General features: G+C 39.5%; 2 long non-coding RNA genes across 2 annotated transcripts; one reads left to right on the top strand and one right to left on the bottom strand.

Moving 5' to 3' along the window:
* LOC124254720 lies at nucleotides 1-17,871 on the bottom strand. Its single transcript, XR_006892531.1, has 3 exons — nucleotides 17,532-17,871; nucleotides 10,863-10,864; nucleotides 1-42 (listed from the first exon to the last, which is right to left on the bottom strand). It is a non-coding gene; the product is annotated as an uncharacterized LOC124254720 (long non-coding RNA).
* LOC124254718 lies at nucleotides 9,812-27,341 on the top strand. Its single transcript, XR_006892527.1, has 3 exons — nucleotides 9,812-12,651; nucleotides 14,934-15,063; nucleotides 26,886-27,341. It is a non-coding gene; the product is annotated as an uncharacterized LOC124254718 (long non-coding RNA).
* The last annotated feature ends 217 nt before the right edge of the window (nucleotides 27,342-27,558 follow it).

The following is a 27,558-nucleotide window of genomic DNA, read 5'->3' as shown; positions in this document are numbered from 1 at the left end:
TCTATCTTATACATCCCAGCTTCTAAATGCCATTAAAAGAAGCTATAACATAGTTTACTACATGTACATGTGTGCACAGTCTAGCCTTAAAGCAACAAAAAGAAAATGACTACCTCAGTCAGCTCCATTTCCGAGTACAAGAAGCTAAACAGACCACCCCTGTTCCGCACAAAATGTCATCCGCTTGTAAATACACGTGGTCACATTCAGTATAAGTCTTAATGTTACAAAAGGCACTAAAATGGTCCTTTTTATATTACTGGAAGGATGTACACTGACAAAAACACAAAAAATGTTACACAAAATCATCCGATCACGGCTGTCAGATGATTTAGTCTGAACTGAGATGCTAGTTAAACTACCGATGGTGAGATTGTGTAGGACAACCCTACTCTCTCGCCTTTCGCTTGTGTTATCCGAATGTATATATTCATGAATGCGGCGTTTCAACAAGGGGGACCTAAATGTCGTTTCCGAGGAATCAGTTCCTGCGAAATTCGTTCACTTAACACAGTAACACGGAAGCACACAGGAAGAACCATTAGAAAAGCCTTGTAGCGTCACTTCAAGGATCATATTGGGATTTTTTACAGGGAATCGGTGTTGCGTCAACTGATATGAACCTTCTGGTTGACGTTTCGGGAAGGAGGAAAAACATAATTCCATAGGACAATTTCTGACAATTCCGCTTACAAAAGTGCAGCCTGGGTAATCCTTGTTAGTTGCTTTGCCACAAATATATAGCACATGTTACATTAGACTACTTTCTAAATGACTGTATCCATTGTCACAGTAAAAGGTTGTTGCCTGTCCCGAACCGATGTTCGTGGGTTCAAACAAAAATTCGAGAGAGAGAGATGTTAGTCTAGGCCTTGCACGATATCTACATGCCACGGGAGCTTATTTCGGACACTGGTCAACAGTGTTTGCCCTAGGCATAACAACATTAGGCGCGACATGGTGATTGTTTTGGGGCGTCAGATAAGCAGGGTTTCTGCAGCAAGGCATAAAAATTTAGGAGTCATCATGACTCCTTGTGTCATGAGAGGGAGTCATGGACATGTTTTGGGGAGTCAGATACGCAGGCTTTCTGAGTCATGGCAAACACTGGGTCAAGATATATATAGTCATGTCCCTCTCCCGTTTATTATTATGAGGTTTAAACTGTTCTACTGAGAGAGAGATGGGGGGAGAGCAATTTTGTCTATAAAATTATTAAATACGTGGGTCGATCAAAAAGTACGTAGACTAACTGTATTCTCGATGTCCAATGTTTGAAAAACTTCCATTTTATTTTGAAAGAATCTTTAGCAAAGACATATCCAAAATTTCACATATGTGGTTAATCTGGTTAACGAAATATTAGTCATCACAACACATTGGGGTAGAATATTTCTAACCAAACTGCAGAAATAGAAAAACGATCTGTCATTTGGTACCTCTTGGATAATGGTATGCCCTCAGAGTATATCATCTAAAACATGTTCATTATAGTATCGGATGACTTCCCGTCATAATCAAAAGTGAAAGATTTGGATTGCTTAATTTATATTTAGTCGAGGGCTGTTTTTTTAAGGATACCCCCATTTGAATCTTCCTAAAACATTGTGTCCAGATATTCAAGCTGGTACTGTTTACAATATATTGTGAGCTGACACTTGTGTGACCATTTAGTGTTTAGTTTGAACCGTTGGCATCATATATGAATAAGTGAAAACATAAGAATAAGTTATGTCCTTATGATTACGGCATCTGTAAAGGTATGGGTAGTGTCTCCAAAACAAGCTCTTTCAGTCAACATGAAAGGGGGGTGTCACTTTAACTAACAAGCGATTGTAATTCTCATTGCTTTTATATGAACTTTAATTTCTAAATGTGATTCTAGGGGACTTCTATCAATCCCAAACACACAACATATTTCTTGCATATTTTGTTTCCTCAAGTTTTTGATGCATTTATTGTAGATTTTGCGTTTTTTTAGGGTACCAAGATAAAAGGACAAACAAAATGGGGATCGTGAGACTGGAACATAGCAATACCAAATTGCTTGAGCTTGACAGATACCATATAGAATAATAAAACATAAAAATAACTGCATTTGTTTCGTTTTCTTGGTGATTCTACATACTTTTTGATCGCCCCTCGTAAGTGTATGCTTTAGCCTTAATGATTATGGGAATGGAGGGGTGGGGTGTGTTATTGATTTCGTACATGACATGAAGGGGGGGGGGGGGGGTCATTCACATTGTACATGCTTCTCCATAATAATCATCATCGCCCCCCCATCCCCCACATACATGTATTATGAACTGTGCCTCAGGGCAGAATTTCGGAACCTCGCTTTTGAGTGAGTGAGTGAGTGAGTGAATATTTCTTAACGCCGCATCAGCAATGTTGCAGCTATTCGCGGCGATCCTCGCTTTGGAATAGAATACACCTCTGCATTAGACACAAAGGGCGTTTAGTTGAAACAGACTGGTCACAACTGACAGTTAAATTTCACTCATTTCCAATAGAAGGATTTGTGACGTCACTTGCTAAACAAGCTAACATAAGAAATAACGCTTACCAAATGCATTCGTGTCCGTGTAAGTGGGCGCATCAATAATAATACTCAAGCTACATTCGCACGTGTGTTAGCATTTCGATTTAAAGCAAGCGGGAAACACAATTTTCAGGAAATTTTCTTTGTGTCTCCAATTTCCCTTTTATTGGCCACCGCGTGTCGCTGTCGGCTTGTAGACGCGGGAAGTTTTTCCACACCTGTCAATGTAGTTGGCCATGCCGGTCCCGTGCCTGTAACCTTATGACAGGTTGAAAGCGTGAGATGGAGGGACATCCGACTAGGAAACAAAGGCATTCACTTATAGATAATATGTTTTGCTCGTTTCACAGGTTTAAACCGACGCGGTGATGATGTCACGTGATATTTGATTGACAGGGCTGGAAGTTCATTGTTGAAAATGAATTGGTAGAGGCGTGGATAATTTCATTCATCAGTACAATGGAGTAATGGAGACATAACACTCTGGGCCATCCCACAGGTTCCGAAGCTCAATGTCATTTAAATATCAATATTTTATTACATGTACAACCCGAGGGTAACAAATACTTTGCATAACAACGTTTACGTAATTACGGCTTGATCGTACAGTTTAAAATAACCTTCAAAGGTAAGTAGACGTTAAAACAGGTTTCAGTTTGTGATTGAATGTACCATACGGGAAGGCATTTCATGATTGTCAATTTCAAAATATTGTAATATTTGGATGTAAACATGTATTTCTAATGATTTGTAAACACAAATTTAGAAACAAGTTTGGAAATTACATAAACCCTAAACTAAATCTGTGTACCGTTTCCTCTAATTGATTGTTAAGCACTCTAGGGAGGTGGGCTGGTGTACTGTCTATGGTGGTTCATATGGTAAACTGACCTGGATGGCACGTCACCAAATTTCACCCGAGGGACAGAGTAACAACTAATTTGTTTACTGCACACCTAATTATATATGTTTTGGCCCGAATTGTTTAGAATACCACAGTTGGGCAAAACAGCTGACCACAAAGAGCACATTCAAAGTTATCCTTGGATGTATTTCATTCGGAAAGGTGTCCTCCCATTACGCAGACAGCCAGTTCGCAGACACCTTAAAACAACAACATTTATGGTTCAGTGAACAGATTATCTACCACCTGTTACCTACATATTATAATGGAATAGTCCAAATAAGAACACAGGCACAAACTGAAGCTATATTATTTATTTTGAAAGATGGACGAAAAGACAGTGATTTGAATTTGCAATATAAAAACAGTTTATTTTCATATACATTTCGGTTTAACCTTCTAGTCTAACGGGAGTCGGCATCATCATATTAAAAACATTAGCCTAGCTATTAGAAATTGCGACACTGTTGTACCATATAAATCAAATAAAGACAAATGTGAACCTAAATATTATTCATATGGAATAAAGAAGTTACACGTATATGTTTTGCACACAATATTAAGATATATGACGAGGGCACTTAATTACGATTTATTTAGAATAAATATTTAAAATATGACACATCATGTGAATGTGGCCATGGATGTGAGAATGTTTTTCATTACTTCCTTGAATGTCCATTGTATACTACTCAAAGACATAAACTGTTACAATCTTTAGAAAGTATTGTTAAAATTAGAACACTGATTGGTATTAGTCGTATCTTACATGGCAATGCAGGTGTCTCATTTACTGCAAATCAGAATGTTTTCAAATATGTACATATCTATATCTCTCCAACAAAACGTTTTCTCAGTTAACGTCTGTTGTACATATGCTATTATTGGGAGGGGTCTTTTCTATCAATAAACACAATCAAACCTCTCAGTGACAAACCTGTTTTTATATTCGACAGTAATTGATAGTAAAATCAATTTTGAGAAGAGAAATCATTCATCATTTAATCACAACAAGTTCTATTTACCCACAATCAAACTTCTCAGTAACGAACCTGTTTCAGGCTCACCCTGCTCTACTCACTACACAGTGGACTGTTCCATTATACCCGTAGGTGTTACCCTAATTAACCTTTTAGCTCAGTGTCTGTCAAATGGGTGTCTATCAAATGGGTGTCTGTCAATTGGGAGATAACCTTCGGAAATATTCGTTAATATCCGGAGAATGGCGTCTAATGTAATTAATTCGAGATATACAGTAGTGGTCAGTATATTGCGAAATGTAATGTTAACACGTCGGCAATTCGACCGGGGAACATCTCAAATGGACAATTAATCGAAAATTAATAGAATGAGTTTCTGCTAGTCAGAATCCGACATTCATGTGTCGGTGAACGCGTTGCTTGAAAACCCCTTAAAGTGAATACAAATTTGAGATTCAAACTCACAATCACCGGATCCTGCACAAGGCGCTCTAGACTACTGGACCACCAACACCACCGCTGGGACAATGAAGTAGGTTTAGACGCGTGAGCTGGCATCCTATATACAGAACTATTTGGGTTGGAATTTGTTGACATTATGTCATTTAAATGTGGCCCGTCTACCTGGTAGGGACGTGACGCTCGTTTTCTGGTGGCCATGAGTAGAGCGTTTGTCCGGAGTGCATTCATGAGCGGAGGATCGATCCCTCCGTCATCTTGTGACCGGTTTGACATTATGGGGAGCGTCAGAGTGGGGTATTCGCGTGAAACTGCAACATGGTATCTCAGTGGGTTATCCCATCCTAAATATGGCAAAGCATGGCCTAGCACTAAGTACTATACATCTGCGATCTTGTTAAAGATCATATTCCATCTCGATCTTTATGTTACGGTTCTCAGAATCTCCTGTGTGTGCCAAAAACACGCACCTGTTCTTATGGTGACAGAAGCTTTTCCAAGGCTGGTTCCGTACTGTGGAATTCAATCCCAGACAACCTCCGGGATATTCAAACACTCACCGACCTTAAGCCTGGTTTGAAAACTCACTTCTTCGAAATGGCATGCAGAAAACTTTGTGTCAGAACACCTCTAAGCGCCTTTGAGCAGACTTTCACGGACATGACTTTGTTTGATTGATTGAAATATGTGTACTGGTGTTTAGTGACCCTGCCCTAGAGAGGTCATACCTTTGGGTAACACTCCTTTGGCTTCCTTTAAACAGCTACCCAATGATAAGTAACCGATCCCTTATATATTTATTTCATTGCTAAATGTTTTATTTGGATTTGTTTTTCAGTATTGTCTTCGTTCAAACACGAAGTGATTACCTGATGGAGAGGCACTTAGAAAGTTGGAGCATAAAGAGAGGATAACGATATATGGATGGACAACTTCTTTATTACAGTGAGACCAACGTTTCAGTTTAGGTTCTAAAACTTGCATGATAAGGGTGTTAGAACCTACACAGAAATGTCGCTCTCACTGCAATAAAGAAGCTATTCATCCATATATTGTCATCCTTCCATTAAATGATTAATGAGGAGCAGCTTTAAGAAACCGTATGTATCAAACATGAGCTAAAACCATCTAATTTAATGTACGCCGAAACAGTTAAGTGACAGCGAAACCGTAGCCAAACGTGTGCAATCAAAGCAACAGGAGTTACGTCCCTTGAGTATGAACTTAACCTGTCCTACTCTACTGAGCCACAAGCGAGAAGCACCTCTAAAGGTGTGTTATATAGGTGACGTAATCTCGCTGTCGTGTTTAGTTATATAACTGCGTGTGTATGACGTCAAAAAGTATATTCTCACATCTTCAAGGACATCCTCAAGAGGTAACCGAATCCGGCCGAAATTCGCACATCTCACATCAAGTTGAAGGAATATATTTTAAAGTTCATCTATAAAGATTCATCAGGAACAGACTGACAATATATTTTGATGAATAAATGCAAAGATAAAACTATAGCATCCATTTTATAAGAAAAGGACTATTTTGTTTACCAATCGTATACTGAGCCACAGAGACCCGTATGTTGTTAAACACGAGGAAAGTGGAAACATAATGAAAACATCTACGTAGAATATGAGTACCACCTTGAACACCCCCAACGATATTTCATGAATATATACAGTGTATTGCTGCACTTAAGTCACCAATAACAAATACTAATGCGACTTGGTGTAGCGAAGCCAAAAAGTCAGCGTGAGGCATCTCGCGAACCCACGAGACACATGCTCCGCACAAAGCTGTGAGAGTTACCTCCCATTTATACACCCAGAACGTGCGTAGCTGGAATATTGCTGAATGTGCCGTTAAACAACAAACTATAGGAGATGATACGGACATGATTTGTCATTTAAACAGGCACATTGTTCACGGAAACCGCCATTCGAGACGCATTGTTTCATTTCGTTCTGGTGATGACTGACCACGTGGGTCCTTCTTTGAGGTGGCGAAGCGCCGTATGACATTGCATTATGGCTAATCTTTACAAACTATAAATTGATATATCTTTAGGCATTTGCAATAACATCCTGTTCGTGGGGGAAAATGAAGAACCCCTCGGGGGTAGTCACGAGTAGGAGGGTCGCCGACGTGAGCGGCAAAGCTGCGTGGAGCCGTCTCGAATGCAGATCTTGATTGTAGTAGAATTCTTAGAAGTATCAAACGCGGATCAAGAGTGGGGTCAAGGGGTGCACACCCCCTTAACGTCCTGAAAGTGACCACTGAAACTCTCGTTTGAGGAAACTTCCGACTGAATTGTGAACTCAATGAAATTGAACTGTGTAATTTGAAGAGTCACGATTCCTAAAATATATCAGGTATTTGTTCCATTTATGCCGTCTCAAGCCTTTTGAAAGAGGGTGTGGTATGATAGTAAGTGTAATCAAATAGGAATTACCTTAAGGCATGCTGGGAGAGTACCCGTGAAGATCCCGTTATCCCAATTGAGTAGATCGATGCTCATGCTGTTGATCACTGGATTGTCTGGTCAAGACTCGATTATTTACAGACTGCCGCCGTATAGCTGGAATATTGCTGAGTGTGGCGTTAAACAACCAACAAATTACAGGAGATGATACGGACATGATTTGTCATTTAAACTTAAACAGGCACATGGATCACGGAAACCGCCATTCGAAACGTATGGTTTCATTTCTACACTGTTTGACTATGTATTTGTTAACTGCATACATCATTAACCCCTCATAAGTCTATGTTTGGACGCACCGCCTTACCGTAACAGTTTCACACAGTCGCCGTCAGCACTGATCTCTTACAATGCAAGTTCTCGTCCAATCTTTTCAAGCAATGGCATATTTACACACATATATACATCTTCGCTTACGGTACATTTAAAGGAAAGGGCCCATGCGAGGCCTAAATGGTGACTAAACACAAGGTACTAGGATTATCATACCAAAGCATGTCATTTGTCAATGAACATCAGCAAAAAAAAAACACAGAAAACATACCGATCGCAGACGCATGATCGCAGTATCGTAGATTAAGTCTAAACAAAACCGAAACCATATCGTTACCCTTGTGGATCATACCGCCCGAGCTTAATTCCGGGTTTGCCCCGTACATCAGTTCACAAAACATATGCCAGTTTCTTATGCATCCACCGAATATATCAATATGCATACCTCACTAAGAAACACAGTTAAGAGTGTCCTAAGTTTAAAACTGACGTAATTATACTAGTATGATATCCTTAATGCTCCATAAACCGTTATTTCCCAGACAATATGACCAGAGAAAGAAACCTGACCAGTCGCTGAATTGGAATTATCGTCAGGGGTATAATCTGACATAAACCTGTTGCCAAACTATAATAGCTTGCTTTCAAATGTGCGGAGAGGAAGGTATTGTGTCTTTCGGTATTACCATTTCTAACCTATAGGAACGGCCCAGAGAAGCACCACGTCACACAAATACCGCAATGTAGCCGTATTTGCCATGATAAATGCCGACGGGGATTATATTTATTAACATGGTAATCTTTGAAAAGATCATTCCTTTCGCAATATTTGTGATGAGTCAAGGAAGGTCATGCACCTCATGCTGTAAACGTTGTATTGTGGGAAGGTACACACACTTTGTTAATTGTGTTCAGAACTGTCACTAGATACGCAATATCAGGAGACCTTTCAAAAATACCAAAACAACTAATTGTGCCAAATGTGTCAAGGAATATAGGTTTGGTTGATTGCTGATGGTATTCACAGATTTTTGTTCCTAATTGGACTCAGTCTACTATTCTACCACGGAATGCACTTATCTGTCGGAGAGACATTTTGGCTTGAAGTTTAACATTGAATTACATGTTTATGGGGTATTTGTCTTTTCAGGAGGTATTTAATTGCCATGTGTTCATTCAATCGCTTGTCTCGTGTTTAGTCTGGTATTGAGAATGACCACCCAAACCCATTTAGTTACCTCTAACGATACGGGTTGCTGAACACCGCTCTTAGCCTTTGACGTAAGATGCGACTAACTGGACCAGGTGGCTAGGGTCAAGGACTGGTTCATTCAAGTCATCGTGTACCAACTGCATACCTAGATGGTGCTCGTGATGTCAGTCACTTGAGTGTCTGGTCGATTACCTACAAACCGCTCTTACAGAGTTTGAATACTGCTGAGCGCGGCGAAAACAAAATATCCGGTATTTGACTATTCAATTTAACGAAAGCAGCTTGTAAATAAGTAAGCTGTGCCTATCCTCTGAACAATATTCCAGTTGTCTGCGAATGGCATTTAGAAGTGACACACATAAAAAGGAACTTTATCAGCTGACGAAGGAGTAAGAATCCATTCATAAACGGTCTGTTGCTCATATTACAGACGTCGGCGTTTATTAATTTCCACTTTACGTATTCCAGTTGTATTGCGGCCTGAACGTCTACTGCTGCTTGATAAGCTTCAGATAACGAGACCGCACATACCAGTGATCTACATGGAGTTGTGGTCGGTCAGTCAAAGTGACGACATCACAAATGTGTAATTCCTAGGTGACAGAAATATGGTCCACAGACATGAATCGACCTTCCTTGAAAGTGTCAAAGAAAAGGAATGCCTCTCTACGCACGTGTAGAGTTACTGCGCGCTCTACGTACAAACTATACGATGTGTTCACGTCATAAGATTTACAGACATGAATGTTCTTGAATGCTCTTTTGTTGAAAACACGTATTTTTATCCTAGTACTTGGTATTAGCATTCATGTAACACATGTTATATTTGGGATTACGCTTTTGCAGTTAAGTACAGATTCTAGTACTTTTGCTGGATTGAGCCCCATCCGGGATTCGAACTCACACCCTCTGACTCAGGCACCTAATCGCCAGCACACAAAGTCAGCCGTCTAACCCGTGTTACGTTTGACCGCTGTCGAAAACGGCATAGTGTATTCATTAACATTCATATATTGTTTTTAGAAAGAGGATATCGGTTGACGATGTAGGGGAGAAGTCTGCCTGAAATGTTGCCCCAACTAAAACCAACATTAAGACAGAGATGTAAATTGTAACACGTAGCCAAAGCGAATCCCCCAATGGCTATTGTCTGTGAAAGATTTATGAACTATAGATCTCAGTCATCTCCCTTTTTGAGTGGATCGTCCGAAGTGTACAGGTTATAACCAAGCTAATAATTTCACGTTGTCAAAACGTTATACTTTCGTTGTTACAACGTTATTCTGTGGACTCGCATTAACGTTGTCACAACGTTGTGACGTGACGTTGTGATGAGTCATTTTTACGTCCCCACAAGGTTAAAGTTATTTCATGCTAACATGTTTTAAGTTGTCTTACGTTCTATTTAAAGTTAATAGTTGAATAGTTTTCCCAGTAGTGAACAGTACATAAAACCAGTCGTTTCAAGGAGAAAAGACACGTGTTACAGATCCGTTTCGGGGGAGTTGTATATTTATTTACCGGTATACACACGTCCGCTTGACATGATCCACCTCTGTGAAGTATAATACCCGCATTGAAGATCCGGGCATGTCGACACGTGTATCCGGGTATGACTTGCACAGAGGTTAACTAGTCCACATGTTGCACTTAAAATAACTTTTGTGTATCTAAAAACATTTAAAAATAATTTGAGGATATATCTGACGACTATGCAGATATACCCATTGTAAAAACTTAGATTACTCACCGCCAAGAGAAACGCAAAAATCATCAATATTTCCTGTGACGTAAATCTACAGTGTTGAATAGTTTTCTGATACATAAATGATACCCTGAAAACTGTTTTTCACAGCAAAAGAAATAATGATTACCACCAACGCAGCACACGTGACGTCACACATCACTAAAATGTGAACTCAATGGTTTTCATTTAGCCTATGCAGAGATAGGTCGTGAAGTTGGAACAGCATTCTTTACATGATGTTCTTGCTCTTACACTGCTAAACTTCTGCATTCGCATTTTTATGCAACAGTGAGCAAACCACCTTTAAGCGCTAACGAACGGCAGAGAGCAATAGGGATTATTGAGGCAGGTTGGAACATCCAACGCGTCGCCAGGCATAATGGAATACATCAGTCTACCAACTGGGCAGCAGTCCACCGCAAATAGCGCAATCGACAGTGGCAGAACATCGTCTTCTCAGATGGAAGTCGCTTTTGAATCGATACCGCAGATGACAGAGTGAGGATATGGCATCGTCAAGGTGAAAGATTCTCAGAACCCTGTGTTTTGGAGAGAGAAGTCGTCGGGGAGGGCCTTCCCTCATTTTTGAGGTGCCATAACTGGGAACGTCGACGTCATGTTCAACATGTAATCTTTCAGAACAATGAGCAAGGTCGCAATTGGGGTGTTACTGCGCAGCGCTACATCGACGAAGTGTTGAAACAGGTAATTCGTCCATTTTTGGCTCAAAGAGGTCATCTTGTTTTTCAGCAAGATAACGCGAGAGCACACACAGCAGACATTTCTCCAGAACAATAACATCCAGACCATGGATTGACCAGCTTTAAGCCCAGATTTGAATCCCATCGAACACCTCTGGGATGAGATGGAAAGACGAATTCACCAACAGCGAGTACGTCCAGTTAACTTGCAACAACTGCAACAGAGTGTTGTTGACATTCCCAGGAGGTCAATTCGACGTCTCTCCAACAGCATGGGGAGGAGATGTGCAGCTGTTGCTGATGTCAGTGGAGGTCACACCCGTTATTGACGTTTACGTTTGTTTCCCAATAAAGAACAATTCCTAAAGTGATGCGTTATGTGGATTCCATATTATTTTATTGGATTTTCACGTCATGTGGACAATAAACACACTAAGAGCTTTCTTTCGAGTTATCGCTGTCTTTTGTGAAAGTAAAGTTAGTAAAAATACGCCATGTTCTCACTCACTGTCATTGTTTCTTTTGGCGGTGAGTATATATTGTCAGTTATCAGGTTCGACTGATTTAGTTTACACAATGTTAAATCTAGTGGTTAAATCGTTGGCTGGTCACTCCAAAAATACCGGGTTCAATTCTACAAATGGCGACCATCAGTAAAGACAAGTATTCGTCTACCCTGTAAGGCGCTCGGGGATACAATCAAAACTGGTCGGAGTACGGTCGGAGTGGGGTGTTCATGTGCAGCAGTATCTCAGTTGGATTGCACTACAGGATTATAAAACCGGTATTTGGCCAGAACACACTCACGCACACATCGGTGGGAAGCCGACCTCACTAGATTATCGTGAGTCAGAGAAACCCAAACAGACAAAGTCTATAATATTTACTACTTAAGTTAGCGAAAGAAACGAGCACGGGTATTGAGCTGCTAATATCCCATCTCATTATAGCTACATGCAAAAAGGCAACTGTGTTGCATGCGTATGAGTGTATCACCCTTATATAATACGTCTTATGAATTTTAATATTCTAGCCCCACACAGACAGCTTGGATTAGCCCGGGTAATACTGTCCATAATGTTGTAGTGTGCGATTAGAGCATGCGAAGTTTAGCATTGTATGAGTGGCCTTGATATATTATCATTACAAAGATAGAGGACACTGTAGCTCACCTGGATTATTGGAAACATTAGATGATAAAGATCACACTGTGAGAGACAATAGAAGATGCCGCTGTTCACCATCACGACACCTGGGTTTCAGACAGATGTGAGAAAAGCACACATTTACAAAGGACGGATGGACGGATGGGCAGACGGATAAAGCGTCATAATCACCCTTAAAGTTCAGGTGAGCTAATTTTGATTTAAAGATATATGTCCACTGAGACCATGCACAGCCTTGGGACATTCATCAAACGTGCATTTACCATTAACATTGCAGTACTGCCATTAAACCCGTCCATCGCACCAGTAACACATAGCAATGCAAGACGAAAGTAACGTATGCACGGTTTGTTATGCATTAAGGGTCAATTCTCCACGTATGCAATCCGCGAGGTCCATTGCTGGTGCACTTAGTGAACAAAACCGCCTCTGTGGGGACTGCCCCCTGTTGGCCTAGTTGACTGTTATTTCCACTGATCGAGATAGGGAAAGACTTTGTGTTCCGGGACATCACAGACTGAAAAACCTGGAATCACATTAACGCATCAGGGTACTTACTTCAATCTCGCTGACGCCACACGTCCACACCACCGCTTCATACGCAGAAACGAAAACGAAAGTTGGTATCATCTAGATTTCTCGGAAACGTTTCAAAAGACATTATTTTGTAATAGTGGTCCATTCAGACGGGGTTAACTGTGGCGGGGCTTCTGTGTCGACATTAACAATAATTCAATTTAGCATTGCGACAAAAATGGTTCTTGACAACAAACATAAAGACATATAACCAGATCCTCTCTGACAAATTCAAATTGATAATAGTACGTTTAGTATGAGGCTCAACATAATAAATTGTTACCATGTCTGAATGTGTAAATAAAAATAAACATGAACATGCATGACGGTAGAAGTGCGGCAGAGCTGAGAGATTGTATGAAAGCATGAGCTGGTGTTAAATACTACTTTTCGTTTCGTTGAATTCCATTAACATACTCAACACATTCCCAGCAGCGAGGTGAAGTGTATTCAAGATTACTGAACTTGCATAGCGACGTGCTTGCAAGGGTTCGCTTTAGACCGACTCATGTCTGTTGTACAATTTTAATCCGCTGAGATACCAGGCCACCGTTAAATAATGATAACGCACTCAGTGAGTGAGTATGGTTTTACGTGTATATTCCAGCAATATCACGGCGCAGGACACCAGAAATAGGCTCCGCATATTGTACAAATGTGGGGACTGGAACCCGGGCCTTTAACCACTGAACGCTTTAACAACTGGACTGCCCCTACCGCCTCTCATAGGGGGATGGAACACAAACCGTCCAGAAATCTGGACAAATCTACGCAGAAACTGAGAAACGCTATCCACTGAAGTGAACGGAGCACTGTTATTCTGGATACAACACGTGGTCATGATGACATGGGGCGTTCAAAATGATTTAATAAATATATTCATATAAAGAAAGCACTATTCATATGCAACATCCACGTATAGGAGAACAGTGGTAATTACATTTGAATATAGCATATGTAGTATATGCCATAGATGCCATATGCAGTTCCCAAGGTGTGATTATCGTATTGCTACGAGAGTATGCTTTGAATGAATTTAGTTCTCGAAATTTTACGTTTAGAATATTGCGCATTACAGTCTATGTTGATCGCTCAAATGAGACACGTCACATATCCATGAATCAACACACAAGCATGCTATTTTTAGCCACACGTCAATCACAGATCGATTCACTGAGCTCAGTAGGCTCTCTGACAAGGCTCTCTGACATTCATTCAAGCATTCAACGTACCTTGACAGGGGAGATAACTCTCGATTGTGATTGGGCAATGAGAGCAATATCAAATCACGTTTACATTCGTCTGATTTTACGAAAGCTTCACCTGTAATTGATTATGAGTGTCTCTGTTATGGTTCGATGTCCAAGCTACCAACGCTGTGATGACCTTGGGTTCAGTTTCTCTTGCCTCCCCACACGAGACAAATCGTCCATCATAAATGTAATATTCTTACAATGGACCTAGGAGATTTAACACTCAAGAAAAGCCATTCATGTTTTGTCGATATTCTGTCCTCAAAGTTTGATACCCGTGAAGGTCCGGGTTACAATATTGATCTTCAGTAAAACATGCTTGTCGTAAGAGACGACTCACGGGATCGGGTGGTCAGGCTCGCTGACTTGGTTGACACATGTCATCGGTTCCCACTTGCGCAGATCGATGTTCATGCTGTTGATCAATGGGTTGTCTGGTCCAGACTCGATTAGTCACAGACCGTCGCCATATAGCTGGAATATTGCTGAGTGAGGCGTAAAACTGAACTCACTCACTCACTCAAAGTTTGAGTGAGTGACTATAGTTTTACGCCGCTTTTAGCAATATTACGTTGGAGACATGTTGAGTGAGTGAGTGAGTTTAAGTTTACGCTGCTTTTAGTATTGTTTATTCCAGTAATACCACGGCGGGGGACACCGGTTGTACACGTGTTGCACCCATGTGAGGACTCGAACCCGGATCTTCGGCGTGACGAGCGGACGCTTTAACCACCGGGATACCCCAACGCCTGTCTCAAAGTTTGAAGGTGAGACATGTTCATGGTAAATACTCTGCCGAACTTAAAGTGACCCAACTCTAGGGCAAGCCTTCTTTGTGTTGTTTCATGATTGCCGGCTGGAAATATACGGATGATGCTCACATGTCGCAGCAACATCCCATCATTACTGTCAAGGTCAAGTCAGACCATCCCTGGTGTGTTATCGCCAACACTGCTAATGGGGCGTCACAGGTGAGGTCATGGAGGAACAGATGGCTCTATTCTGGCCCATCCTCTCGACGGAAGAACCTTTCCCTTTCCTGAATGCCTGACTAAGCAAGATCAAAGCGAAACAGACACTGGATATCTGATAAACATTGAGAGAAAATTGTAATTATTTTGCGGTTTGTATTTGTCTAGTTTTGTTGTCATTTGATATCATTACTCGACCGAAATTTCAGCTTAGTTACTTTATCACATGTATATCTGTAGAAATTGTACATTCCTCTCATATCGAATTACCAAAAACAGTCTGTTCACAAATTCTATATGAAACAGCTGCTAGTCAAGAAAGTGAATAAATATTTATTATTTATTCATTCTTGAGGAAATGTGAGAACACGCAGCTGGCATAGATTTTCGTCATGACACAATCATCTCAGGAGAGAGTAATACGAATGACTATAAGATTTATTCGGCAACATGAATGTATATTTGCTCATGTACAAGAAGACAGTAGCAGAGAGGCAAATCTGGCTCAGTCGAGCCTCCACAATAAAAAACCCCGTTTATATCCATACATCCATCCGAGTGAGTGAGTTTAGTTTTACGCCGCTTTTAGCAATATTCCAGCAACATCACGACGGGGACACCAGAAATGTGCTTCACACATTGTACCCATGTTGTGTTTCGAACCCTACCGCCTTCCATTCCGACGAAGATGTATGGATGAGTGAATGAAATATAAAACTATAAAACATTCAAATAAAAGCAATGGATACAATCGGATTTGTCAGCCAGGTAAAGACGGGGATAAATTCACGTGTTTCACGTACTGTGCACAAGATAGAGAATGGGCTAGTGGCAATACCAAAAGACCAAACTCTGATCCCCAATACCAGTAGAACTAGGAAACATAATACACTGAAATTTAAACATATGCAGTGTAACACAGATACATTGAGACAATATTTTTTGAGTTGAATTGAGTCCGACTGGTATATCCTACATATACAGATACCTACAGACACGTAATATAACTGACCGCCTCCGTGGTGTAGTGGTTAGAGCGTCCGCCCGGGGAGCGGAAGGTCGCGGGTTCGATCCCCGACCGCGTCATACCAAAAGACGTTAAAATATGGTACTTGTTGGTCCCTGCCTGGCGCTCGGCCTTAATGGGTACAACAAGGACTGGTCGGCTCGGAGTCAGTATAATGTGTCTGAGGTTAGTACAAGCAGCCGCACATACACATACACACGCATGCACGTCGTCATATGAGCGAAATATTCTCAAGCACGACGTTAAACCCAATTTCACCTCACCCGTAATATAACTGGAGTATTGCTGACACTATCGTTAAACATCAAACATGAAAAAAACAACAAACATCACATTTATACCCATGTATGAGTAAATGCATGCTGTTCTACGCCGCAGTAGCAATATCACGACTGGTTGAATATGACTAAGACTGTGTGAGACAAACAAATGACCGACAGCATGAACACCAATGAGGGTACACCAAGAGAGCACCATGACACAATCAGCAGGCTCACCGACGCTTACACTCTTACGACAAGCACAGGTTCCTGGTCTGGAATTCACATGTGGAGTTGCAATGAAATGTCAAATTGAACCCACGTGTACGGCGTCACCCTCAAATAATTAGCCCAAAGCATCCGCAAGTCAGTAAAGTTAATATTTATGAGGAACTCCAGTACGTTCATATAATGATGCACATGGCTTCCGCAGAAAATTGCTCTTTTTTGTAATCGTGAAAAAAATCATTTGTCTGACCTAGGAATATTGTATGCGTTCAAAGCTTAAACAGTATATTTACATTTTGGGCGTATAGTTAGTATGCCGCATTTAACAATGTTCACGCATTATCCCGGCTGATGACACAAGGAATGGACTTTACACGGTATTCAAAACGAGCGAAGTCTACAAACAAACTATATTGCCGCCTGTCACGGATTTAAGCGTACAATGTGTGAAGTCTATCCTTTCGTCCCCACAGTGACACTAATGAATGAATGTTAAAAGAGGTATGAGATAAATCTCACTCACTCAGAGCCAAACTGATTTCTTCTGAACAGGTATTTGACGATGTGGATTGTTCAAAATTGGCTCTTATGATTCGGTGTCCATGAGAATGAACTTTCAATACACATAATAAGTACAGCAAGAAAATTCCAACCAGCAACCTCCTAATTTCTTGACATGCATTTGGGGAGTGAGGACAGACTCTCTCGACTTGGTCATCTTACATTACATCTCACATGACAAGGTCAACAGTTGTGTGAAGGTCACTATCACCCTGGATACACAGCCTAGGCCTTGCAACATTGACCTTTATTATAGATGAGTGAATGTGATGATCACTTTCTTTATCGCTATAATCACTGCCATTGTATTTGTCGTGCTATTGTAATTGTACTGATTTGTAGACTAAGTTCATTTTAGAATACAATTAACCAATTATATCACATTTCTTTGTTGTTTGTTGGTTCCTTATCAAATCACGGACAGATTTCAGTTTAACTCATTGTTTCAACGTTACACGACACGTTTGAATGAGCGGAGAGTTAAGTCAAGTATATAGGGTGTAACAAAGGTTATTAAAAATAGCATAATGAAACACATGTTATATGATCTCGTGTAATCTAAATTGTATATGTCAACTGTATCATAGGCCTTATGGCCCAAATACTACTTAATAAACGTCTCTCTTATATGATCTCAGGTTACAGAAGGATACATAGAGGATACTAAAAGCAAAGCAGGAAATGTTTGGAAAATGCTTTTTGGCTTCGATATCAATATTATGAATTTGACACAAGATAAAAGCACAGATATATGATACCTGTACGACTCTTACTAGTTGGATATTAAAGCTCAGATGAAAAAATGCACTTAAGGGGTGACTTCACAGGAGGAAATTTTGACGTTTTAACATATTCGTAAATATTCTAAGTACAAACTGTAGTTTTGAAATACAGACTATAATTATTCATAAAACCTCAACTAATTAAATTACATAAATGATTGGAAAAAGTTTTGGTTTTTTAAAACATCTATATGTGAAAAAGATGGAACTTTTGTAGTAGTTATATTGAAAATATTTACGTAAAAAAGTCTTAATTCAAATCGCATAGATAATCTTGTTCACTCATAGAAGTTTCACTTTGTGTATGAGCACTGAACTGGCAACATGCGACTTGATATCTCTGCAGGACAATTAATTTCAAATTTATACCAGTATTTTATACTGGAGAAACAAAGGGGGAAACCTCTCGTCAGCTATGACAGGGTTTACAGTTGAATGTGTAAAGCCCTTAATTTGACATATAGTCAGGTGTAAAAAGTTGTAAACAAACCAGTTACCTATGATTAAGCTATGATTACGTATTACTTATACTAGAATCTGTACTTTACTAAGAAAGTGTAATCCCAAATATAACATTTGTTACATTTGACCACTTTCTAAAATGGCATTGTGTAATCATAGCTTTCGGCCGTGAAAGCTGTGCCAATTTACACTTCTCAGAGGGGTACACAAAGTCCGCAGTCAGGACTACAAGTTGTCCCACTTCCATTTTTTGTGGAAGCCTCGGTGGCTGAGCGGGTTAGGCGGCTGACTCTGTGTTGGTTCGAATCCCGGATGGGACTCAATCCCCAAAAGTACTTTACCAAGAAAGCGTAATCCTAAATATAACATATGTAACAATAATTCTACTATTATCTTTATCGTAAATATGATTATATTAATTGTGGGTTTTTTTCAGTGAACTTTGAACTGCTTCTTTCATGTGCCATTGAGTCAAGTCACGACAATGCGCACCATCTTGTATATTCAATATATGATATATATTCTTCACCCGCCACCCCATCTAGTGCATCAAGATCCCCACAACTGCCTATATGTATATAGATATATATTACGTGTCACATGTGCACAATACAATAACAAATGTATCATATTCAAGGCCAGTACATATTGGAAGGTATTGCATTATATATGACGGGTAGCCAAGCGAGTAAAGTGTTCGGTCATCAATCTATAGACAGGTTCGTGTTCTCATAATGATACAGCGTGTGAAGCTCATTTTATTTACATACCTTGATATTACTGAAATCTAACCCGAGTATACGCTTTAACCAGCCGGACGAACCACCATATCGTGGACGTGCCAACAATTTTATTCAAACTCATTTCCAATTATAATAAAATTATAAAAGCTAGCAAAAAGTCAAATTACTGACAAAATGATGTTTTCGGTGGCTCCTCATTAGATGACGTCAGTCAGCCATTAGCAATGTGTGTAACAATATTGGCTATCTCTGTCCATTAACGATATTTTATCGATTTCTGGAAATTAATCGGTGACTTATGTAGAAATAATTTGTGTTTATTTTCAACCTGTATAATTCACATATGACGGCTGCTGATTTTACAATGTGTTTCTATGGTGACAGCTGATGTGTTTTGTGCTCAGCAATATTCCAGAAACATGACGGCGGCCTGCGACAATCTGAACCAGGGACAGCTAGTGATTGATATCATGAGCAACTATGTTCGATGTCAGGATACGCGTACTTAAACGTAATTTCACCTCACGTCCTCGTCACAAAGAACTAAACATTTTAGGCGATAGAAAGGAACAGAGAACGTTGAATCTCAAGCTAAACAGAAACACAAAGATACAAAGACGTGCAGTGTTTCATTAACGAATTACAATATTAATTCTGATAGTTATGTTTGTAATGAACACGGTTATATACCGAACTGACGGATATAACGAACTGTTGGTTCTGCCACTTGTACATTTTAGTCGAAATAAGTAAAAGGAACTACGGTTATAACGAATTAAAATTAGTGGATTACTTTGAGTTCGTAATATGGATGCAACGCACGACATACCAGTAATAACGGACAATATTTCTAATATGTGTTTTATATATCTAGTAATAAGGGTTTTGGTTTGACGTCATGTTTTTTAATTTGTGCTTATTCATATATCTAGTGAGTGAGGGAGTGAGTTTAGATTTACACCGCTTTTAGCAATATTCCATCAGTATCACGGCGGGGGACACCAGAAATGGGCTTCACACATTGTACCCATGTGGGGTATTCATGTATCTAATCACTCAAGCTGTAGTGAATGTGGGATTTAACGGCGATTTAAGCACAATTTCTGTTAAATCACGACTTGTGAGCTTGATATGGGAGAAAATCCCCTTCAGGTCGAAGCCGCTTACTACAATAGGGAAATCCTGAAAAATGATTACGTTGGCATACACATACGGGAATAAACGGAATTCGAACCCACAGGTTTCGGGTTCGACAAAGATACGGAACTCTGCAAAGTTTAAAGTTTCGTCATGGACGGATATAAACAGATTTCGAAACCACGACCACAGGTTTCTGGCACGGAAAGGGACGCAACTCTGCATAGTGTAATGTTTCGTCACAGATGGCTGGGGCACCATGCTCCTCTATGATTGCTAGGTCGGACAAAGCAGTATCTGACAGGGCCATATGCTAAAATCAGTATTCGATACCGCCTTGTGTAAACCGTAGTGTTATTTGATATCTGTACGAGCAAGCTGGTGATATGTCATGTCATGTTTATGGCTAATCGCTAGCTGCAAAAGTCGGCCAGGTTGACATAAGTACACTTCTACATAGCAAGATAACCATACGCTGCCCCGACCAGATATAGAACTATTTCTCCCTTAATGACCTCCAACAACGACGCAAATATTTTGAAAAAAGGGTTTGATTGTGACTTACAAGTACAACATTGTGTACATGTTGCCGAGACACCACAGATATCGTACCCAGCGCCTTGTGTCAAAATATCTACTTCGTTTTTTTGGAAATAATCCCAACTGTGTACTTTCTTTTGTACATCAGTTTATGTTGGTATGTATTTTGGTTGGTATCTGGTGTCTTGGCAAATGATCCACACACAAATAGTAGGAAATGATTTACCTCAAAATCTTGTAACAGCAGATATCAGCTAAAAGTCGGAAATTCGGCACAGAATCTGTTAACATCAAAAGACAAAAAAGTCATTAAAAAGCGAGTCAGTGGATTTGGTTTAAACAGTATTTCCGTTATAATCAGTAGTCATCTGGATGGGAAAGTCAATAGACCGGACGTTGTGCTGATGACAAAAGCAGGAACATGATCAGGCTGCACAATCATAGGTTCCTGGCACACTAAAGGGACGTAACCCAACAATAACCGACAGCAAATATGTAACATGCAGGTACGACAGTTGATCTTTGCATAGTATGGGTCTCTTGGTAAAAATGATTTCGCTAAATCTGTGGAGCAAAGTGTACCAACCTATATCCCTTGATGTCTCAAATAATTCCATATAAATTAGAAAGGAGCCCCAGTGAGATGGGAGAATCGGAACTTGAGGGAATCTAGACTTGTTTCATATAGGGTTTTGCAAAAGAGGAAATAATGTGATTCAGCTACTGGGAGACAGGCTAGGTGGTGAATCCACTTTGTATGCGACTGCTGACTTTATTCTTTTCGTCTGGGGTAATTTTGTTTCGTGTACATCAAATCGATGAATGGTAGATTTAAACAGAGTTTCTCTTCCTAACTGTGGAGGACGTTAGAGGGAGGAAGCATCCTTGTTTCAGCTTCATTGGCACAATGGTTTCCATGAAATTGACAACGGACAAGAAGGTTCCTACAAATATTCCACTGTTAGTGCAATAACCACAGAGAAACCCACCACATTGTTCGACACCACACATGCAAACACCCCTTATCGAGAAAACAAAATACATAAGCATTGTGAAATTCAAGTGATTGAGTATAAGTAAGCTACATGTGACAGTTTAACGATTTAAATGCGACATTTCAAACATTACAGTAATTTATATTTCCGGAATAGAAACAACCTACCTGCAAGCCCGAGAAATACACGTTATGAGATGGGCATACACAGATGGTGCTTGCAATTTATTATAAATTAGATGGAACATAAATTTTGGCTATGTAATTTATGTCACAGCTGTTTCTAGACTGATATAAGCGATGTGGTATCAGGTACACAGATCTGCAACTGGAGATGTCGAATTTCGATATGGTTACGTGAGAGTACATCTTGCGTGAGAAGTTAGCCAATGTTAGACCAACTGTACTACTGCTACAGGTGCTCTCCTTCTGTACTCGTACAGTTGTCATTTAGTTTTGGCCCCTTTGATAAGTGCCTCCCACCCACGTCTGTGAGCACGCTCATGTCATGAGCAAATATACATCTGATCCTACGATCTACGAAATTGGGATACAATGACATGTGTCAACCAAGTCAGCGAGTCTGACCACCTGATCCCGTTAGTCGCCTCCCACGACATGCATGGGTTTCTGAAGACCAATTCTAACCCGAATCTTAACGGGTCTTATGCACAGGTTACATTTTCATTTTCTATATTTTGTTATGCCTTTGGTATATTTGATAAGAATACTAGCATATTCACACCAGGTTAAAAAACGCCAAATATAGTTTTTAGAAAATAGATGTTTAAGAAGGAATTAAGAAGAGATTTTAAATACTGATGAAAGACTTAATATGCCGTTTGATAGTCTGTAGTACAGACCCTGAAGCAAATATATCCAAGAAAGCCCACGCAAGTCTAGAAAATGTGGCAAGTCTAGATTTCCTCAGCTTCAGCTGAAAATGAAGAAAGTCTCAGGGCTCCTTTTCATTATATATATTTTTTTTTTACTATGAACTTTTTTCAGTAAAATATGTTCATTTCAGAGAGTAGTTGTTAGTCTAGCCGTTTGAATAGTAAACAGATTTATGGTAAACTTTGAAATCTAGTTACAAATTGCACCGATTGTTGACATGGTATGATATATATCAACGATCATGATGAACGTGTTTCTTCCTCCATGGTAGGAACCGGGTTCTTCAGAGAATGTAATTGGTTCTGCGAAAATCAGTTTCTATTGGTAACTCTCATCGAAAGTGGTCCGCCCTCTTATGACGATAAAACCAATATCGGCCCTGTTTTCGGTCTGTGCCAGAATGTGACGTCCAACTATAATGACCTTGACTCTAACGTCACAGAGTATCTTGATCCCAGCTAAGTGACCATGTCTATTACTTCTGATGAAACAACAAGTAGCGTTCATTTTCTATGCACATTGTATATTCTTGACGTCACGTCTAAACATATCTTGATTCCAGCACAGAGATCGTGAATATCAATTGTGATGGAACGTGTGTCAACACATACAATGTGAGTTACTCGTCATTTCCGTTAACGTGGCCGAGTCGTCTAAGACGCCATATTACATTGTAAAGAGTTATATATCTCCCTCAGCCATGTGAGAAAGCTATGATCATAGGTTCAAAATCCGTTTGGTGGTAACTTATTTAGAAGTAACACAGACAAAAGGCATAGGTTACACATACCGCAGTGTAGAGAGGGATATATGATGAAGGCTGTCTCCATTACATAGCGCAATGCATATAAACTGACAAATGTTTATAAAATGGTTGCTATTGATGAAAACATAAGCATATTGAAATTGTTGGCTATTCATAAATTCAGAAGAGAATCACAAACCTTGCAGTAACTGATATTCGTTCCAAATGTGTAAGATGTGATACTGATCCTATATATATTATAATTTCTATTGGTAGTTTATGAAAACCAGATCTGAAGTCAGCATGACAAAGTATATGGTTCACAACGCAGATCCGTGGTTCAACATCGAAGATAGGTTTAAACAACGATTATCCAAATGTTTTGTGTGTCTTTACATAATGCATAATGTCAATCTTGTAAAGAAACTATAATTCATCCTGACTATATAGTTCAAAGAAATATTTTATTTCGAACCATCTGCTCTTGCAAAACAAATCTGGATCCGTAGATATGTTGTGTACACTTAACACTAGGTCCCATTTTTCACAACAATATTACTTTCAATTGTCAGGCATGTAAAATATTCTTGACTCAACGATCTTTTGACATTATTGAATATTTCACACCAATACTAATTGACCTTTTGAAGGTATAATATACAATGGATATCGTGGATATCACGGAGGAATGAAGACCTAAACATTGCTGGATGTTGGTGTACATTCCCTTCGTAGCATTTAGTCCCAATATTTCGAACTTTGGAATCGAAACAATTTAAAAGGCAACTTCTAAATAATGACAATGGCAGATATTTTCACAATAGGTGTTCTCAGAACACAGTTCCAAGAAATGCCTTATGAATATAGAACCTTAATATGTATGAAAGAAGACACAATCTATCTCAACAGGTTATGGAACCATTTTCATGTCTCGACACTTTCTCATTACATAAAAATATTACCATTTTCCAACAGCTCTCAAAACGAACTCACGATGATTTCACTAATGGATTACTGGTCAACATATCTTTGTGTGTTCGTTTCACCGAAGTGACATCACCTTAAGTCGCTGGCTCCAGCTGTTCCAAACAGGTTGATTCCCAACTCATTCATTAACGTGGGGCTTGTTCTTTGTTTTCTCATAGTAGCTCAACATCAGCTCAAGGCAGATTGCTATTATGGCTGGTTGTTAGGCAATCTTGTAAATGTCTCATTGCACAGACGATGTTATTAATTAAGTCACCTTGGGGATTGGACATTACGTCCTGAGATAGTGTGCTACAAGATTAGCGTGTATCACGGAAACACAACACGCCAATGTGTATGAAAAGAACGAATGGCCTACAGTCTTAAAACAACATTTCATGGTCTGTTGACTGTCGATTACGCAAAGATAAACTAGTGTCATCCCTATGATCTGAAAGTGGACTCTTCTAGTTGAAGTTGTTGCTGGACAAAAATAGTTTTTTTTTAAAGAATTTATTTATTTCTGTTACTTGTCATTTTCTGATCACAATGAAATTATAATCTATTTATCATATATCACATCATACCATCACATCATGTCATTTTCCGATCACAATGAAATGATCAGTTATTTGCAAAACATACACTTGGGTCCTGAGACGAGGGCACACGTAAAATGTTCCCATTCGTGACCAACTCGTGTTATTCCGGGACAAGCCGAATAGCGACTCGTGTCCCTCTGGAAGGATTTCATATTGGCGCATGAACATCGGAACTACTTTGATTCCAATGTTTCTTAATTATCACCGAAGCACATGTACATTGTATTGCTAGGTTGTTGTTTTGGGGGTTTGTTTACTTATTTATTTTAAAGAATTAAACCTCTTTGATTCAACTAAAAGAAGGAGAAAAACATATTTGTTAAAGACATATTCTCATGTAATTATTACCAGCTGTTAACCTTATATTTCCAATTAGGGTTTACTAATCATAACTGGGAATTGCTTTATTGAATATGCCAATAAAAGTTTAAAACTTTCAGCTACATTAAATCCAAAAGCACATACCCAAGAATGACTTTAATATATTTCTCAAACTGAACATTTGTGTAATCTTGCTGCCATACCCCTGGTGGAATTTTAAATGAATTCGCTGAAGAAATATATTAATAACCAAAAAATAGTCAGACTAAAATATCCCCAGAGATGTGAAATCTAAGCCCAATGTTTGAAATTAAAGTTGATTAGTTACATACAAATATAATATTATTGTTTTGAAACTCGTAGCGATTTATAATTACATTTCCTAAAATTGTTGGAAGCGTACGTACAATCTCCATAGCAAGCCCGCCAGATCGTCAGAAATACCCTCAGTTGGACCCATGAGAGCCGTAATGTCAACAAACGCACGTGCGTGTTTTTGAATCTCTCACCGTCAATCGCATGATTCTTATTAAAAACTTCACAATAGGCAGCAAAATCCTGTTAGCTACGTTCTTTGTACTTTCAATAAGGCGGTATATACTTTTCATAATTTTTTAAACAATGACATAATGCCATAAACGATTTAAGTACTCAGGATTATTTTTATCAAAGCACTGCGCTCATTTACGCGCGTTCTGATTGATTTGTCGTATTTTCGCACATAACAAGTATCGAGTGGGGGACGAGTCTTCTTGGAGGTTACGGAAAGGGGCGAGTGGTGACGAATGGTCTTCCTCCTCTCTGAGACAAGATGAACTCTGCCCTCTGCAGGTTAGCCATTGTGACTATCAGTGCTTGACGAACACTCCATTTTATAGGGTTAAGTTGGTTTTAAGCCTATTAGTAGCAGCAAACTGAGTATTTTACAGTGAAAAATTAACTATATCATTGCTTTAACAAATTTAGCTTATGTAATAATCCCTGTCATTTTATTATAACCCAGTTGTAGCTTCTAAGTGGATGCACTAATCATCTCTATTCAACTACATATCCTTAAAGCAACAGTTGAGTGAGTGAGTGAATTAAGTTTTACGCCGCTTTTAGCAATATTCCAGCAATATCACGACGGGGGACACCAGAAATGGGCTTCACACATTGTACCCATGTGGGGACTCGAACCCGGGTCTTCGGCGTGACGAGCGAACGCTTTAGCCACTAGGCTACCCCAACGCCCCAGCAACAGTTGATCAAGATTAGTATGTTCCTGACCAGTGAGTCAGGCTCATTGTAAGAGTATGGGTGCATTTTCTAATACCAATTAGCCTACATTGTTTTTTTGTATGCGGTATGTAGGTAAACTGAGATGTAGGTGAACAGAGACTAAACCATGAAAAGCATGTGCTGCCGACAGGCACAAGGGGCCATCTCAAAGGTATTTATGCTTTTTCATGTGTGTTGAATATGTCTCGTCTATTGATTAACATCTTGCGTGTCTTTCTTTCATAAAGTTTTTGTGAAAGAGTATGATACTCAAAGAAAAGCTTAAATAGGCCATCCTATTAAATGTCTAAAAAAATATAGGTGGCATGACCACCCGAAGATCGACACGACTGGATATTATTTGTAAATTGTTATGACATGCCGTTTACTTCCCCAGTTTACTTCCCCTAAAGGATTATCTTGTCTTAGCTGATACCTCTATCCAGATATCTACCCAGCCCGACCCCAATCACCATCTGCGACAACCCGTCCTGGTTTTGCGTTTGAGACGACCCCTCCGACCTGTTTGTGTTTATAGTAACAGTGAGACTCCATGGTACCTACATCCTTACTAGTTTCAGTATTAAAGTTATTATTGTTTACGTCAGCTATCGTTTATAATGAAGGTAAGCCTAATTTCAAAATGGGCATTTAAAAAGTGTCCTTTGTAATATAATATCATTGCACACTAATTTGCATAAAGCCATGGTATGTTTCAAATAAGTCGCATTGCTCATTTCTGCACTAATCTCTCCTTAGTAAAGTC

This window comes from Haliotis rubra, unplaced genomic scaffold (assembly GCF_003918875.1).
Source record: "Haliotis rubra isolate DU_JTF1 unplaced genomic scaffold, ASM391887v1 Scf58, whole genome shotgun sequence".
Lineage (NCBI taxonomy): Eukaryota > Metazoa > Mollusca > Gastropoda > Lepetellida > Haliotidae > Haliotis > Haliotis rubra.
Note: the sequence above shows the minus strand (reverse complement) of the source record. Positions and strands in the feature narration are given on the sequence as shown.